Raw genomic sequence first — 19,649 nt, 5'->3', positions numbered from 1 at the left:
AGCATTGCCCAAACACTCCTTGAACTCCAGCAGGCTCAGTGCTGTGACCACTGTCCTGGGAGCCTGTTCCAGTGCTCAGCCACCTCTTGGTGCAGAACCTTTCCCTAACATCCAGCCTGACCCTCCCCTGCCACAGGTCTATGCCATTCCCTCGGTTCCTGTTGCAAATCTCACAAATGTGGGTTAACCCCAGACCAGCAGCTAAGCATCAGTCAACGCATTGCTCACTTTTCCCTGCTGCTCTCAAGTGGGAGGAGAAAGAGCAAGAAAGCTCATGGTTTGGAACGAATATAGTTTAATTAGCAAAGGAAAGAGGAATAAGAAAGGGAAAAACAAAACAAGTGATGAAAATACAGTCACTCACCACCTGCCACAAATAGATCAGTGTCCTGAGCAATGTCTACCTTCCTCGAAACTCCCCTCCCCTCATTTTATATTGCTGACTATGATTATATGGCATAGACTATCCCTTTCATCAGTTTGAATCAGTTGTAGTTATGTCCTCTCCTATCTTTTAGAACACCCTTGACCTTCTCACTGTGGGGGGAAAAAGAGAAAGCCTTGAAACCAGGTGAGCAGTGTTTAGCAACAGCCAGAACAGCGGTTTGTTTAAGGTGCAAATCCAATATATAGCAGTATAGGGACTGCTATGAAAAAAATTAACTCCATCCTGGCTATACCCAGAACAACAAGCTGCACTTTTCACCTGTTATGCATTGGTAAAATCTACAGCACAAAATACATATACTTCTGGTATTGCAGGTGAAGATTCATGCTGGCCCAAAGTTTGCCTCTTACTCAGCCCCTCAGAAGTGAAATCTCTCCGTGATGAATATGGGGATCTGGAGTGCTGCACTGAGGTTGCGGATAGTGTACAAGAAGCTGTTGAACATATCCACAAGTATCGAAGTTCTCACACGGATGTTATTGTCACAGAGGATGGTTTGTGACCTAATCTGTTTCCTTAAGCTTCTGCTTTGGTTTCACTGCGGGCTCTTGTTATTAGCATAACTACTTACATTGCAGTAGTTTCTCTTATCTTGGTTCTGTAGTAAGCATAATCAGCCGGAACCCTATGAGCTACATCTATCTATAGTTGTGCTTAATTCAAGGAAAACATGTTGTGTGCCCTTATTCCAGGAGGTGAAGGCATGTGTTTGAGCAACTGGCCAACGGCAAGTCAACACATGTTCTTGTCAGGCAGGCTGCTTTGTGTTCTTGTATTGTACAGACTTACCACGTCAGACAGTTTTGCAGAAATGTCTCCTGAATCCTGGAGTTGTCTTCAGGCCTCTGAAGGAGGAAGAGGTGAGCTTCTATAGAGGGAATAGGGATTGTGGGAAAGATCAGACTATATACACTTTGTCTTCCCACGTCACTTTTAAGTCTTGCAAACAAGGACCACAAGCATTTATTTTTTTTTTTATCTCTTCCAGTCCTTTATCTCCCCATTCCGCATCTGTAGTGTAAAAGCTGCATGTATCTTAGTTCCCAGTTTCTTGCTCCTTTGATGCTGTGAACTTCTGTTCCTATGTGCCTCTCTGTGCTTCTTCCACTCCTCCGCATGAGGTTTGAACACTCTGCTGCTTGAAAACATAGCTAGAGCTGCTCCCAGCCAAAGGATGACTCTCGATACAAGCCTAAAACTTCTGAGAGTCAGCTACAGTAAGGTCATTTTGATTTGTGGCTCATCCATGTGAGATTCAAGCAGGCATCTGTTTTCTGCACCTTCTGCAGAACTTAAATGAGTAGCACTGAAAGGCTTGCTTTTGATACTGTAAGCCACTACCTGGTGCACCAGCGATTTACTTGGGTGTGTACTGGAGATAGAGTTCATCTTTATCATTCGTCCCATTGCTCTGGGTGACTGACTTGCAGCTTACAGCTGAACATGTAGTTTAACCATCTGACTGCAAAATGTAGCTTGGGGCTGCTGTCACTTCTCCCCAGTCATACGACTATCCCTGTTTGCAAGGTCTAGACTGTAGTAAGAATTAGACATCTTTTTACTTTCTTCTTGTCTTTGCAAGCTCCTTGTAATATTTACAGTTGTGTCTATGCGCTAAATGTACTCTGAAGAAGGTGTGTGTGAACATGTTTTAATCCAGGCTGTTAAATGCTGTCTGATAACGGTGCAGGTGAAAGTTCTGCTATTGCATCTGTTCACGGTATGAGGCTGTGCCTGTTGGACTGCATGATCATTCTGTATATACTGTATCCTATTTTCTGCTCTGCCTCTTTCTCAAAGAAAACAGCAGAGTTCTTCCTCCAGCATGTGGACAGTGCTTGTGTTTTCTGGAATGCCAGTACCCAATTCTCTGATGGATAGAGATTTGGACTCGGGTAAGTGCCTGTGGTGTGCAGGCAGCTAAGCACCACAAAGCTGTTTGCTCACTCAGCAGTGTGAGAGGAAGGAAAGACTGAAACAAAACTGAGTATCAGTTACCTAAATAAACACGTGCACGTACTAGGAATTGCAGAAGACAAGGGAAACATTAATTCCTGAGGTAGAAACTACTAGAAATCTCTGTAGTAGGCTTGAACACGCAGTGCTTTGTGTGCTAAAAAAATTGTAATTAGGGTTTTATAAGATCATGCAGTGGTCTCTTTAAGAAGAGGGAAGGAAAAAAAGGACATAAGATTGCGATCTTGACTAATTTAGTTCTTATGGTTCAAAGGGTAAGCCCTCAGACGAATGCATGATATACGTAAGACATGCGTACCTTTCTGGCTCACTTTTCTCTCTAAAAGTGAAGCTGTAACAGACAAGTATAAACATTCCAATTTATAATAGTTAAGTTCCTCTAATCAGAACAGATAAAAATCACTTCTTACACTTGGGGAGGAGCGAAGGAAGGGAGATCGCACTGAATGACTGCTTCTACATAAAGATGCAGAGCTATATAGTACAAAGTTGAATATCTTCCGAGGATCAACTGCCTTTACCTTGTGTGTTTTCTACAGTTGCTGAAGTTGGAATTAGTACTTCTGGTATCCATGCACGTGGACCAGTGAGAATACAAAATGGTTACTTCACTACAAAGTGGTTACTGAGAGGGGACAATCATGTTTCTGACTTCTCAGAGCATGGGAGCATGAAGTATCTCCATGAGAGCCTACCTCTCCCTCAGAGAAATACCAACTGAGAACATTGTGAGAAAATTCAGGGTTAAAATGTTTATTGAAGATGTTCAGGCTTCAGGGTGCTCTTTGGGGAGAGAGATTTTGTTTTTCATCTCCAGGATCATTGGTCTTGGTCATTGTGCAGTACAATGAATATGAAGTGATCCTATCCGTGACACACATTATTTGCTGCTGTCTGTTGCTGTTTCCTTAGATAGTATCTGCAAACTGACCTTGCTTCTGCCAGAGAGGTTTCTTCAAAACATACAGATACCATAAGGAGAAGTTTAAACATCTGCTGCATTCTTTTCCTCCTCTTGCTCCCCTCCAGCAAAGATGCCTGGTGGTAGAGTGTAAGTTTTTTTTCCCTGTCTTTACTTTGAACAGCTGTCTTGGTGAACAAACTTGGTAGCTTTTCTTTAGTCATGTGATCGTGGCAGCTCTTGAAAGCTCTGAAGCTTTAAGACACTTACTGTCTTTGATCGCTCTGCCACTCCTATGCATTTGGAACACATAATTATTCATTAATGTTTCGACCAAGCAACCTTTTTTACCTAATTTCATTGTATTTTTGACAACTGTAGATAAATAGCACAACTGTATACAGCGTGAACTTTGTTACCTATTTCTACCAGATATTTATTTCTCGTGGGTTTTATATAAAATGTAATCCCTCCAAACCCATCATCCAGATGCAGTACTACTTTGAAGTTTAAAAGAAGCCCTGAATAAATGCTTCCTTTTGCATACTGGAAGAAGTGAACTCACATGTGCATGCTGCAGCCAGGGGCTCAGTGCAGCCTTCCATAGGTCAGGGTGGTTGGAGTGTCAAGGTGGGTGGGGAGGGAGTGGAATGGTGCCACACTGCAAATGCTGGCAGGGCAGGGAGAGGGGTGGGTGCAGGCTGCACAGGGACATCCTCTCCTGTGCATCAGTTTCTTGCTGCTAACTTGCCTCTGCACGCTTTGTAGACTGCTAGCATGTGCATGGTGCTCAGGAGCCGACACAGTGGCACGCAGGGCTTGTCTGGGCATCTGGGTGTCTGCTGGGTAGCCATGTTACCCCCACTCACCCATTTCAGACCTTTGCACTCTACTCTGGAACCCTGAGAGAGACATTATGCCCCACACTCCTCGTGCTTCTATGCTCTCCTGAGACTTTGTGACAGCTGCTTGCACTGAACCTGCACAGCATTGCAACCACAACTGGTACTGCCCATCAATGATAAAAGCACTGTACTGCAGCACCCAGGTTTGTATGCCTGCAGTAGCATTCCCTGCAATTCCTCTGTCCAGCTACCACTGTTACTCCTTCCTCTGTCCCACTTCTCTCTTGATCTTTTTTGATGGCAGAGACCGCGCGATGGGGCTGCCGCGCTGGCTCTGGGGTGTCCCAGCAGAGGGCGGCAGGGAGTGTCTTGCCCCGCAGCACGCTGGGAGTTGTGGTCCTCAGGTTGGCAGTCGGCCACGCTAGCTTCCGTGGCACGCTGGGAGATGTAGTTCCGCCTCGCTGCTTGGCTTCCAGGCTGGGAGTGGCTCAGGGACTGAGGTCACTTGACCTTTGGAATTGCACAGAATTGGAGTGTTTCCAGGGAACTGTAATACACAATAAATGTTTGTTCATTGTCTTTTGTATTATAAAAACGAGGAGTTCTGTTTGAGGAACGGGAGTTGTGAAAACTCCCTGCTGAAGTAAGGAGCTGTATAATGCTTGGCTAGACACTATGAAAATTCTTTTGCTTAATGTAACAAAAAAGAGAACCCCCTCCCCTTCTCTCCTGCATCTCAGTTGCCTCTTTTGTTCAAAGACACTGCTGCAAAGCTCATGTAACCGTCTCCTGATAAGTTGCTAAACTAGTGTATCAACATCCTGCCTTCCTGTCTCACGCTGGGCCAACATGACCAAATAAAAAAAGAAGTTGAACCACAACGCGGAGGAAGACTACGGCCTTCATCTTCATGACCACCAGAGGGACAGAGACGACCCCCTAGCAACAGTGCGCGCAGTCGCAGAGTATACCAGGATGTGCTGCGTAATCTCGGAATTACCAAGCTATAAAAAGGGACCCTGGCGGGGGTGAGGTGCGCGCCGTTGGCAGAGCCGAGACTCCCCGGCCGCCCAGCGCTGTTTTGCTTGCTGTTGCTTACTCAATAAATTCCTTTTATTATTAATGCTCTCTGAAAATTAATTAAGGGGGCAATTTATAACAAATTTGGTGCCGTGACTCGGATGAAGGCAATCTGATTGAAAGACCTTCGGAGGGGGCGCCCTGCTGATTTCAGCGGCCTTCGCTAGGATTACTTTCATTCAAATCCTTCACCGACGAACCCTAAATTCGGCAGCAAGCAAATAAAGCTGGCAACCCCTAGTAATCTTTGTGTACGAAGACCGAACGAAGACTCAGGAGTGAGTAAGTATAGGCCGGTGATCCGTTCGGTTGGGGTTGGGTATCCTGGAGCGTGTCGCTGTGAGACGTCCAATTGCAGACGAAGCGATTGTGGACCCCTCGGTAGTGCGGTTCCCACATCCCGCAAGGGACTGGGCCACGAAAAGGGGGAAGCGATTTGTGTGTGTGTGTGAAGGCGCTCCAGAAGATGGGACAGAAGAAGAGTAAGCCTTCTGGTCCCATGGGCAGGGTAACGTCTGATGTTAGGTTACCCCGGGATTAATGATTAAAAATTGGGAGGATTCCCCTTTTAGGTGGGGAAGGAATAAAGTAAAAATGATACATTATTGTGTTGAAGTTTGGGGTGGTAAACAGATTCGAGGAGACCACCTTTACTGGCCCGTATTTGGGTCCTTTGAAGATTGGGTTTGCCAGGCCCTAAATATTTATGTAAACTCAAAAGAACCTTTTAGTTTGGAAGAAAGTGAATATGCACGTTTGTGGATCAGCTCGGAAACTTGAGCCAATTTATATCCTCTAAAAGAAAAAGGAGGGAATGGGAGGCACAAGAAAAACCGAGAATTAGAGATCCCAGCCCCACAGCCTCCCTATATTCCACCACCCCCACCTGCAGCCCCTCTGACTCCCGGGCTTCCTAATCCGCAACCCCGGGGAGACTCTGATAGCGACTCTGACTCTAGCGCTCAGGGACCAGTGACTAGGAATATGTGGCCATCCCCATTAACTCTGGGGACGTCCAAGATTTTAAGAAAGAGACAGGAGGAGGGTAAGCGAGCTTTAATGGTAACTGGTATAATGTTTGAAGCTGCTGAGGAATAATTCTAACTGGAATAATAACTGTACATTGTATATTGTATATATATATAAGCCCGGGCATTTTTGTTAAAGTGTTCTTTTATACATATGTTAATATGTAAATATAAAAACTGCCATTGAGGTGTATGTCTAAGGGAACAAAATTTGCCCAGGCATATTATCGGCGCATCAGGTTTAAATGTCCTCAGTGTAATTGTCTACAGGCAGTTAATTTACAGTGGTCTGGTTTTACTTGTGTATCTGTATATTGTGGATTTTGGAGGGATTGGGATTGTCTAGTAAAGAGCTTCTAGTAAAACGGTGGAATATTAACCACTGTAGATTACAATAGGAAAAGTTCAAAGCAAAGAAATCCAGAGGAAAAGACTCCTATGATATGTACTAACACATTGGAGGGATATAGTGGGGTGAGAGGGTATAGAGAGTAAAAGAACCCTTATCAAATATTGTAATCAGTGGTGGCCACTTTATAAACTAGAGGATGTGATTAAGGAGGTATTGGGGAGGCATTGGGGAGGCAAGGACAATCCCCAGACATGGACTGTATATCTCGAAACAAGACACTGGAACTCATGATAAGGAAGCGGCAGACGGACAGAGAAACAAACGTAAGGACTATAAATCTCAAAACTGGACATTGGAATTCATTATAAAGATACAACAAACAGAAGAATTAGCAACAACCAGCTCTTGCAATTAAGAAACATGCCAATTCAGCAGATTCCTGACCAAAGGTGAAAAGTACACTGTGAGGAAGACTCGGGGTCTTCCTTCCAAAGACCCCTGCCCACGTCCCAAAGACCCCTGCCCACAATTCTTGGGAGGCTCTACGCAGGTGCAAGGTGCCAAAAGGCTAATTAGCATGAGAAGCGAGGGAAGGCGGGGATAGGTAATGAATATGTATAGGCACTTGTAGAATATTGATAGATTGATTGTATAAATTCAAGACTGCTTTCTGCTTTGGGTATGCACGATAGGTGGAGAGATCCCCCGTGCATCCAGCGCTGCAATAAAGAATATACCACTTAAAGGAATTTCGGCTTTGATCTTTGAATCAGATGGAGCGGAGTGGCCCCTAAATGGAATTACTAATTATAACACCATATTACAGTCAATGTTGTTTTTGTGGAAGGAAGGAAAACAGGATGAAATGTTGTATATTGATGTCATTTCAGCATCTTGGAGGGAAAAGGTACGGAATTAAGTTGGCCCCTGACTGAGCCTTTGATGTCGGCATTAGAAAAGTAAAGGCTAGAGAAAGATAAAGGAAGTGTTAAAAGGTTTGTTGAAAGTGTTAAAGGTATTCGAAGTTGAATGAGCAGGGAAAGGTGATGTAGGCATTATCTAAGTAACAGTCTAGAAGTTTTGGTATGTTTGCATATTTGCTGTGGTGTCTGTTCAGTTTCCCAAGCATCGGGGAGGGGGGAACAGCCTGCTCCACCAGGGGCCTCTCCAGCGGCCGCAGGGGGGCTTCGGCTCCAGCGCCTGGAGCGCCTCCTCCTCCTCCTTCTGCACTGACTTTGGTGTCTGCGGGGGGTTTCTCGCTCTCCCAGCCGCTGTTGAGCAGCAGGTTTTTGTTTGTTTCTTTGTTTGTTTGTTTTCGTGGATGTGCTCTCACAGAGGCACGGACTGTGTTGCTATGGCTTGGCTCTGGGCAGCAGTGGGCCCCTTTAGGGCCAGATGAAATTGTCCCTTATCTACCACGGGGAGGTTTCTGTTTTTGTTTTGTTTTGCTTTGTTTTGTTTTTTCACGGGGGCTGCCACTGCAGTTTCCCACTCCCACACCCCTCACACCCCCCGAACCTTGCCATCAAATCCAATACACTGGGGCAGCTAAGTCATTACTGACTTGTAAAGTATCAGGGATTAAATTAACTAGTGAAACCCTAAATGTGATGGGGGTAGAAGGTACCGGGATAACAGTGCCACTTTTGGGGGATACCAAGCTGAGACTAGGGGATAAAATGATCACTAGGCAATTATTGTATGTATCCAAGGCAGAGACTAACTTGTTGGGAAGAGATTTGATGATTAAGTTGGGCATTCAACTAGTAAATTGTTAGACTGGAATAACAGTGTTATTAATGGAGTGCTCTCTGGCCCTGAGAGCAAACATACATGTATATTCACCTCTGACTGGAAAGACCCTGAAATGGGGGCGGAAGCAACAATATAGGTGGACAATTTTACCTCAGGGGTTTACAGGGCCACCTATCTATTTGGGTAAATTCTAAACAAGATTTTGGAGCAATTACAACCTCCCAAGGAGGTATTAATGTTACAAATATGTGGATCATTTTAAGGAAAATCGATACTCCCTGATGGGAGAGAAATGCTGAATAAAGTGATAATGAGGCAAATATTAACTGTTTTACATCAGAAGAGTCATTGGGAGGTGCAAGCAATGTGTGATGTTGTTCTAAGAAAGCATGTCTGTGTAGGAATATATACTTTAGGGAAGCACACATGCAGAGGATGTACTACTATATGTCAAAGGGTAAATAAAAAGGTCTTCTGTAACCTATCTAGAGGGGGACGGGAGCCAGGGCTTTGACCTTTCCAAAGTATACAGGTAGACTTTACTGAGTTACTTGTTTGTCCTAATCGACCACGTGACTGAATGGGTGTAAAGCTTTACTGCAAGGATTAAAGCAGGCCTTAGAGATTGAGTGGGATTTTCACAGCCCCTGGCACCCCTCCTCTTCTGGAAAGGTAGAGCGAATGAATGGTGAAATTAAGAAACAACTAACAAAACTTGTGCTGGAAACTAAGGCTTTTTGGGTAAAATGCTTACCCCTTGCACTGTTAAACATATGGATGCAGCCCAGAACTGATGTAGGAATTTCTCCTTTTGAAATGCTATATGGTATGCCCTATGACTTGGAATTGCCACTTGATCACCCTCAATTCTAATTAAGACTTGGAAAGAGACTTCTTTAACACCACGACGGGGAAGGCCCCTATGTTGTTTTGCTTACCACAGAAACAGCTATTTGAACTGTGGAGAAAGGATGTACGCATGCCAGCCGTGTGAAAGGACCAATCCGGGAAGGTAAATGGGAGGCAGCTCCAGGCCCTGACGACTTGAAGCTGACACTAAGACGGACTCGATAAGTATTGTATATTATCTGTGCATCATGGGAAGGGGAGGAGCCCCTGTTTTGAAGGCTCCCTAGTAGGTTCCCCTGAAGAACACTGCTGCTGCCAAGAAGAACCGATACCTTGTAGTTCGCTGCAACCGAACTGACAAGCGAGGCAGAGAAGTGAAAACGGTGGGGGACTGAGGGGCCGACAATTTAGATGGGCTCCGACCACCTCCTACAATACATGGGAGTCAGTATCATCGTTTTGGTCAGCTATGGGTCTGCGCATCCCCACCATCCTTTTAAATGGAGCTTGATCAGATGGAAGGATCAATTCATCATCCAGCAAACAACGACAGCGGGTGCTCCCAGTTTCCGCATCACATTATGTGACCTGGCATCAATGCAGCCATGCTTTAACCGATCAGGATTTTATTTCTGCCCAAGTTCTAACCCAGGAAAGGTGTACTGTAATTATCCAAACGCATATTATTGTGCATACTGGGGGTGTGAAACCATTGCTACGGACTGGACACTCGGGGCTGGTCGGAATAAATTCTTACAAGTGGGATATGGGCCGCAAGGTTGTAACTGACAAGTGGATCCCCGTTACAGGTGGCAAGGGCATGGTATAGGGTATACAGGAACCTTCCACGGAAATGAAGAAATTTGCAAGGTTCTATATATAAATATAACAAACTTGGACGATACTAGCTGGGTACTAGGAAAAATGTCAGATTTTACGAACAAGGAACAGATAGGGGAGGACTCATACTAATAAAAAGAAGGATGCTGATAGGCTCAGGCAGTAGGACCAAATGAGGTATTGTCAGAAAGTGTCCAGGGAATCCAGCCTGCGGAAAATACTACAGTGCCAACCCTCAGCAGCCCTATGAGCTCAGGTAAAGCCAAGAATGATAACATAGCTGAGAATAACATATGGGGGGGGGTCATGAATGCTAGCTACCAATTATTAAACAAAACAAACCCAAATGTAACAAAACACTGTTGATTATGCTTTAGTATAAGGCCTTCATATTATGATGCTATCAGGGATCCTGGGGAGCCCACCCGCACAAACGAGAACAGCCCTCTACATTGCAGTTGGGGAAAAGACGTAAGGGTAACACTAACACAAGTCACTGGAGGTGGTAGGTGTGTGGGCATGGTTCCTAGTGGGAAGTGTCACCTATGTAATATCATGGAGAATGGAAAACAATCAGCCGAGTGGTTAATCCCAGCCAAAAACGTGAGGTGGGTTTGTTCGTCAGTGGGCGTAACTCCTTGTCTATCACTAAAACTCTTTAATGCGTCTCATGATTTTTGTATACAAGTGATAATTATACCAAGGATTCTATACCACCCTGAGGATTGTATGTATACCCAGCACACAGTGGCAAGTTATCATCTGGAAAGACGGGAACCATTCACAGCTCTAACTTTGGCCACCCTAATAATCCTGGGAGGAGCTGGAGTGGGGACCAGGGTAGCCTCATTGGTTAAACAAAATCAAGAATTTACTTCCTTACGCATTGCTGTGGACGAGGACCTGACACAAATTGAACAATCCATCTTGGCCCTGGAAAATCTATCAGGTCACTTTCAGAGGTAGTGTTACAAAATCGTAGGGGATTAGATTTGGTATTTTTTTTTACAACAGGACGGGCTGTTTGCAGCCCTGAAAGAGCAATGCTGTGTATGCTGATCACACTGGAGTGGTAAGAGATACAATGGCAAGACCCAGGGAAGGGTTGGAAAAAAGGAAACGGGAGAATGAAGCCCGACAGAGCTGGTACGAATCTTGGTTTAATTATTCACCTTGGCTTACTACTTTATTATCAACAATAACAGGACCTTTGTTATTAATAATAGCACTAACTTTTGGACCATGTATTTTTAATAAATTGAATGCGATTGTAAAGGGACGTTTAGAAGCGGCACATTTAACGCTCATACATGCCAAATACGAGCCAGGAAGTACCAACGAAGGAATCGAGGAAACATTCTTAGTAGTTCTTAGTAGCCAGGCATTGCAGAGCTTCAATGAACAAAATGAGTAACTTAAAGAAAAAGGAGGGATTGTAATACACAATAAATGTTTGTTCATTGTCTTTTGTATTATAAAAACAAGGAGTTCTGTTTGAGGAACGGGAGTTGTGAAAACTCCCTGCTGAAGTAAGGAGCTGTATAATGCTTGGCTAGACACTATGAAAATTCTTTTGCTTAATGTAACAAAAAAGAGAACCCCCTCCCCTTCTCTCCTGCATCTCAGTTGCCTCTTTTGTTCAAAGACACTGCTGCAAAGCTCATGTAACCATCTCCTGATAAGTTGCTAAACTAGTGTATCAACATCCTGCCTTCCTGTCTCACGCTGGGCCAACATGACCAAATAAAAAAAGAAGTTGAACCACAACGCGGAGGAAGACTACGGCCTTCATCTTCACGACCACCAGAGGGACAGAGACGACCCCCTAGCAACAGTGCGCGCAGTCGCAGAGTATACCAGGATGTGCTGCGTAATCTCGGAATTACCAAGCTATAAAAAGGGACCCTGGCGGGGGTGAGGTGCGCGCCGTTGGCAGAGCCGAGACTCCCCGGCCGCCCAGCGCTGTTTTGCTTGCTGTTGCTTACTCAATAAATTCCTTTTATTATTAATGCTCTCTGAAAATTAATTAAGGGGGCAATTTATAACACTAAACATATGCCAAAAAAAGTATTAGTGCTGGTGCCAAATGTTACAGACAGGCCCAAAAGCCCGAGATGCTCAAGGCTGAGACGTAACTTGGCTTTCTGAATTACTGGAAAGCAGCTTTCATTCTCAGATAATTGTGTGCAGGCTAGATAGGATGGGGCTTCAGGCACCTCTTCACCTGAGGAAACACACTGCCATCAGGCACCGCTGTGCCAGACAAGCTTGTTCTGCTAGAACACCCTACTCAGATGCACTGTGGCATTCAAGTGAACTGCTTTCATGCAAATATAACGACTGACGTTACAACCCACCTTGCCTGTGGCACCTGATGAACAGAAGAGTAAGCCACAGCAGTGCTTCAAAACCATCCCTGCACGTGCCGCTCCTTGTCGCTCTCTGGCCTTATCTCATATCCTTAGTCACTTCTGTGGAGAGCCTGCCATGGCACCTGCAAAGCAAGACGGACACCTTTCATAGTCACCTTGTGCTACTTGGTCGTTCTGCTCCAACCCAGCTCATGACCAGCCCCTCTTCTTACACAGCTCTTCAGAGTGCAGTTTGCTCCTTTGAGCCTGTGCGAGACACCTGTGAAAGAAAAAGAAACGCATAGGCCGATGCAGCATCCAAAGACACAGCACAACTAGGTAAGTTACTCTCATCTGCTCCCTTACCTCTGCCGCTTACCAGCCCCCGAGGCAGATGCTTCAATCTACCCTCTTCAAACAGCTACAACACCTCTAAAAGACAAAGAGGGGATGCTTAGAGGAACAGTGAGACCTACAACACAACAACTGCTACATCTCCTCACTCACCTTGCCAGAGGCAGCTCTGCGTGTGACGTCCCAGGTTGTACACTGCGTTACCTAACCCTTACCGTAACCCTTACCCTAACCCTTCTCACCCTTACCATTACCCAAATCCTTACCTTTACTTTTTCCTTACCCTTACTCTTTCCTTTAACCATAACCTTACCCTTACCCTATAGCTTACTCCAACCCTTCCCCTTACCTTCCCCTTCCCCTTACACTTAACCTAACCCTTACCCTTCTGCTTCCCCTAAAACATATCCTAACACTTTCCCTTACACTTACCCTAACCCTTACTATTACTATTACTAGTACAATTACTCTTGCCCTAATCCTTGCTTGCACCCTTACACTTATCCTAACCCTTACTCAAATCCTTACGCTAACCCTTACCCTGACCCGTACCCTTACCCTTAGCCTTACCCTTATCCATACCATTAACCTTACCCTTAACCTTACCCTAACCCTTAACCTTTCTGCTACACTTACCCTTTTCCTAAATCTAAACCTTACCCTTACCCTTAACCTAAGCCTAAAACTTAAATCTTACCGTAAACCTTACCCTTTCTGCTACACTTACCCTTAGCTTAAATCTAAACCTTACACTTACCCTTAGCCTAACCCTCAACCTTACCATTACCCATACCCTTATTCTTACCCTTACCCTAACCCTTACCTTTACACTTACGGTTACCATTAACCTTACACTTACCCTAACACTTATCCTGAACCTAACACTTACCCTAAACCTTACCCCAACCCTTACCCTGACCCTTACATTAACCCTAACCTAAACCTTACACTTACTCTTAACATTAACCTTGCGCTTAACCTTTAGCTAATACTTAACCTTACGTTTTTCTCACCCTAACCCTATAATTAACCATAATCATTACCCTAACACTTCACCTTACCCTTACCATAAGCCATACAACAACACTTAAATGTACGCTTACAGTTACCCTAGGAATTACTCGTTCAATTACTCCTACCCTTACTCTAACCCTTACCCTTACCCTTACCATTACCCATATCCTTACACTTAGCCTTACCCTAACCCTTACCCTTACACTTACCGTTACCATTAACCTTACCCTTACCCTAACCCTAACTCTAACCCTTACCATGACCCGTACCCTTACACTTACCCTTACCCTTACACTTACCCTAACCCTTACCCTTACCATAGCCCATACCCTAACACATACTTGTACCCTTAACCATACTGTTACCCTTACCCTTACTCAATCCATTACGCTTACGCTTACCCTTAACATAAACCTTACCCTTAAACTTACCCTTACCATAAGCCATACAACACTTACATGCACACTTACCCTAGCAATGACTCGTACAATTACCCTTACCCTTACCTTCAACGTTACCCTTATCCTAACACTTTCCCTTACCATAACTCTTATCCTTTCTCCTACACTTAGCCTTAGCCTAAATCTCAATCTTACACTAACCCTCACCCTTACCTACATCTAACTCTTACCCTTATCCTCACCCTCTACACTTAAACATAACATTACTCCTACACTTAACCTAAACCTTACCCCAACACTTACCCTGACCCTTATCCTTCTTACCCTACCTTACCCTTAACCTTACCCTTACCATAAACCATTCAACAAAAGTTAAAAGTACACTTATACTTACAATTACCCTAGCAATTACTCATACAATTACCCTTACCCTTACCCTTACGCTTATCCTAAGCCTAAACCTTAAACCTTACTGTAAACCTTACCCTCTCTGCTACACTTACCCTTAGCCTAAATCTAAATCTTACACTTACCCTTACTGTAACCCGCACCCTTATCATTACCAATATATGTTGCAGAGTGACCACTGCTTGCTCCACTGGCTGTGCGGTGGAGGCTTGAGGCCTTAGATGAGAAGGAGCTGACATCACCAAGGTTCCCTGAGGTCAGTGATGAGCCCACTGCTGTTCTAAAGGAGGATGTGTCTGTCTCACACTCCTGGCACTCCACTATAGGCTTCTCAGTTTCCTTAGAAGAAAAAAGAGGCCACTTCAAAGGTGATGAACTTGCTAGATGGAAGCTACATTGTAGAAACATCAGACACAAACAAGCTGAGAATACATTCATGAAATTGAAGACAGCTACGCAGATTGAATCTGGACTAATCAAAGGCAGACAGCAGCTCTCTTCCTACAGGCCTGTAGCTGTTCTCCATACGAAGAAGTCACATTAAGAAATCAGTCACCAAGACAGAGCTTGGATGGCTTTGATTTCAAAGCCAGAAATCAGCCTGGCTTTGAAAGATTTCCACCCTTTTAGAGTGTAAGAGTGCAAGAACTACATGACACACTATCATCCTTTGGTTACTAGTAATACAAGATCAAAATCAGATGGTTGGTCATTTGGAGCAATTCAAGTTTTATGGATATTTACAGGTCTGTCAAAACAACACTGATATCAAATGTAGGTAGATAAACTGGACATGGTTATACAATTACGATTACATAGCCTGTGAAAACACATTTAAGAAAATCTAATTCTCTATTTTAATATTACAATAAGCAATTTTGTGTGTAGTGTCAGGTGTGAGAGCGTAAGTAACTGAACTAATTTATCCATTTTTGCCTTTACTCATTGCAATGAGTAATTACATTATTCACTGTAACAAAGTTAGCACAAGACACTTATATTATTTACCTGTATAGCAGAATAGCAGTAATATATTAGTACTGCAAGCAGGCTGGTATGTTTACCATGTATATCATATCAGCATTTGTTGATATTCTTTGAGTTTCCCTAAAGATTTTCCAATAAAGTAATGGATTGTACAGCAGTACAAGCATAGTAAAAATAGGCTTGTTTATTTTTTGATTTCGAGATGCTTCTTGGAGATCTCTTACATAATCTGGTCAACAGGACTCAAAACCCCATGGACTACAGGTGAAAGATAACACTGAATTGCAAAACAGGTTGAACAGTCTTACATAGTTCAATTTTACATATAGAAATGATTTTTGCTGACTAATAGAATTTCTGCCCATTCTGAAATCTCTGCTTTGACAAAAAAACAAGAATTTTACAATAGTTAGAAGCTTATTATAAAGTCTTTTGTCCGTTTTTGTCTCCCACAGAAGTGTGTCTTCAGAACGCAGTAACAGGAATGAAATACACCAGCAACAAACACACAGCTTTCAATATGCACTGAATGGTCTATATGTTCACTCACTGAAAAAAAAAATTGTCATCAAGGCACACTGGTTTGCCCACTCAGCTCACATTTTCTGCAGCCACAATACAATTTATTTTTTCAGCCAACATATTAGTATATTTAGCCCTGAAAACAGGATCTTACCTCAACTACTTTTCGTTCTACCTCTGCGCCATTTACATAGTAAACATCTGTTATAGTATGGGTAACAACAGTGCGCACCTCTCGAAGAGTTCGCATGTGGCGATGTTGAACCTGGCCTCCAGGTGGGTGAAGAAGGTTAAATTCCTCCTCTCCCTGTATAAACAAGACAAATTAAAATGAAAACAAACCACATCCACAAGCAAATAATTTCTGTGAACAGTTATCTCTGCAGTACAGTTTTTTCTTACCGCATTTGAATACTGTCATAGGGAACCTTTCAGTTTTATCTTGCTGCAAATTAGATGCAACGACATGAAAGACCCCGAACAAGGGAAAATTGAACACATTTTGCTCATTTGTTGAGGGGCAGAGGAAGGGAAATCACAGCAGTCCAAGGAAAAAACACCAAACTGTCTTAGTATAGCTTCTGATAGTCATTCAGTGGGCTCTCAGATCTCATAACTATTACAGTGTATTTATGGCCCTCTAACCTCCTATTTCCCAGAGGAGTCACAGTTCTTATTTCAAGTCTAGAAAAGATCATTATTCTAGTCCTTATATTCATAAGAAATATGCAAGCTCTAACTTCAAAGCAGTTATTTTTCTTGAGTCTGCAGCAAACTTTCTGAAACACTAGTTCAAAGCTAATTCATCTTGTTAGAATGTTTAACTAGAGGAGCTCTCCCCTGATGTGTTTTATCCATGTATGTGTTCTGCTGCTCCATCCAGTGAAAGTGCCAGAAGTTCACTGGTGCAAATAGGAGACATCAAAGCATTCCTTCCAGATTTCATACAACTTCCTCCTCCATCCAAAAAAAAGTTTTTTTTTTTTTTTTTTTTAATAGCGTTAACTACACATACATACACAGACAGAGACAAAATCACTTGCCGTATTTTCTCAGAAAATATCAAGACATTTACTTCCCAAACTTGCTCTGTCCACTGAGTACTGCAGTCCCTTAACAGCTGTCTACAGTTGATAAAGGAAAGCTTATGCCGTTTATGTTTTGAAGAGGTCTCTTGGCTTTTTTTGACAGAGGAATTATTGTTAGTGAATTTATTGGCTGAAGGGATACTTCACTGTTCTAAAGCAGTAAAATTAAATACAGGCAGCCTTCATCCCACCTGCAGAGAGTCTGTGTCTTCTCCAGATGCATTCACAAGCTTTTCCCCACTCTCCTCAGTTTGGATGTTCGCATCTTGTCGACCAGGTCTTTGCCCAGACATACTGGTTCCCACATCCACTCGCCTACAGATTCCTTCTGCTGTTTGTATTGCTACTGTAACAGTTGTTGGGGTAAAATGACAGTCTGTTGCAGTTTGAATCCCTTTATTATTAGTACTTGCTTAAGAGCTTTACTTGCTTTCTTCTGCGTTCTTGTCCCTTCTTCCATCTGAGTGCTAACCAGTCTCCACACACTCCCTCTCCTCCGCACAGGGAGGTTGTTGATGGCAGCCCTGTTGCATCCTCCGAGGAATTAGGAGCTGTCTACCACTGTCATCTGCTCTGTGTTGCCGGCACTACTGACTGGGATTTTTACACAATTCATCATCTTCTTCTGTGCCAGGAAAACTGAATAGATTCCCCCTGCAAAAAAAAAAAAAGTAGGTCAAAATTATTGATTAAAAAAGCAGGAAGGCCAATATTCTGCTACTCAGGTCAAAGCACTATTCAAAATACAACAATGCATTTTTTCAATTGCTTCTTAAGCTTACAAAGAACTCGGTGTGTTTTCAAATTGTAAAACATTTCGCAACATTTCTCAAGTGATCCATGTGGTGGCAGGAAGAATTGCTGACACCTATAGAAAACTAGGAGCTTTTGCAAACACTAATAAAGCTATGTATGCTCCAAACAACAAGGACCACGTATGCGAAATGCTTCTCAAAGTCACGCCATCTTGAAGTTGCTACAGTCTGCTTCAGCACTTCCTTGACCTGAAAGAGTTAATCACACCTAGCAAGAAGAGGCAGGAGTGTGAACACAAATGCTGTTTAACACTTTCACTAGGATTTCTTTTCCCCTTCAATAATCTTACCAGGTTTTATATGGGACTGTATACTGAATCTTACTAGAAGTACACATTTATCCTCCCTCATCTCCCTCATACCTGAGAGACTTTGAGGAGTGACTGTCTTCCATTCTGTCTGTACACTGCCCAGCACTAGAAGTTCCTGGTCATCGCTGTCTACAGTATAACCATTCTCTCTTGAAATATAAAATTACTTTTTCTTCGTAGGTCAAAACTTCAATCAAAAGATAGAATTTCAAAATCCTCCTGGATGCGATCCTGTGCTATGTGCTCTAGGTGTCCCTGCTTGGTAGGGGGTTGGACACTGTGTACTCTCCAGGGTTCCCTTCGAACCTCAACCATTCTGTGATTACCATGTGAGATATAGACATACATAATATATTCATTCCATTGTGCCCAACCTTTTAAGTCATCCAAAGACAAAGAGACTACACTGAGTCATTAATGTTAAAAATGCACACGTGTGTAAATCCAAAATCTAACCAGGACTGGCAGTCAAAGACTGTAAGTAGTTACCTATATGGAGAAGCTGAAAGGTCATGGCCTCTGGCGTCATCCTCTCGCCGAACTTCACAGACACGACTGAACACAGATGATGCTTTCTGGGAGCTAGCAAAGCAGATTAAAAAAAAAAAAAAAGGCATTAGGGATTGCGAAAATACAGACAACGAGTTTTCTAGCCCCCTGGGAAAAGAACTACTGGCATTAAACGTTCAAATTGAGTTTGCTGATGTAGGCAACCAGAAAATGAGTGTGATGGTCAGACACTCAAAGGTCAAGAAATGACCCACAATTATATAAGCAATTCTATTATTTCTGCACACACTCTCACAGCCAAGAGCAATCTCGCAATTCCAGAAAACGTAGGGTGAAGAACTGCAGCACCATCAGGAGTTTCACCATCACTATTTCTTGCAGCCACTGGGGAACACCATTAGATCATTTATGGCTTATTTAAAATCATGACAGAGAAAAATTATGGGGAAAGACTTGTAAAGCAGACTCTGAGAGATCAAGTTCAACCTGCACCTACAAAGGCAACCCAACATCAACCAGTGAGGACTGACGACCATTCATCCTCAGCACTGAGGCATAATTACCACCTAGCACCTCATAATTACCACTTAGTACCTCTGTGACAAGAGGTACTAAGTTTATTTCAAGTTTTCTCACTGCTTCAAACCATTATACTTCACTCAGACCACTATAGATAGTGTCTTCTCACTCAGATTCCTATTAGTACTTACAAATCATACAGTCTAAAAGATACAATCAAGCAACCCTAGGCGATGTGGGAGTACAGAACATGATAACAAGCCTGTTTCCAAAACTATTTTTCTTACATGTGTG

At 43.3% G+C, this 19,649-nt stretch overlaps 1 long non-coding RNA gene across 1 annotated transcript; it reads right to left on the bottom strand.

Annotated features, from left to right (window-relative positions):
- Positions 1-12,575: 12,575 nt before the first annotated feature.
- LOC116487974 lies at positions 12,576-13,088 on the bottom strand. The gene is made up of 3 exons (XR_004253122.1): positions 12,934-13,088; positions 12,793-12,858; positions 12,576-12,706 (listed from the first exon to the last, which is right to left on the bottom strand). It is a non-coding gene; the product is annotated as an uncharacterized LOC116487974 (long non-coding RNA).
- Positions 13,089-19,649: the final 6,561 nt, after the last annotated feature.

The sequence above is a fragment of the Aythya fuligula genome, chromosome 3 (assembly GCF_009819795.1).
Source record: "Aythya fuligula isolate bAytFul2 chromosome 3, bAytFul2.pri, whole genome shotgun sequence".
Lineage (NCBI taxonomy): Eukaryota > Metazoa > Chordata > Aves > Anseriformes > Anatidae > Aythya > Aythya fuligula.
This window is presented reverse-complemented; position numbering and strand designations above follow the sequence as displayed.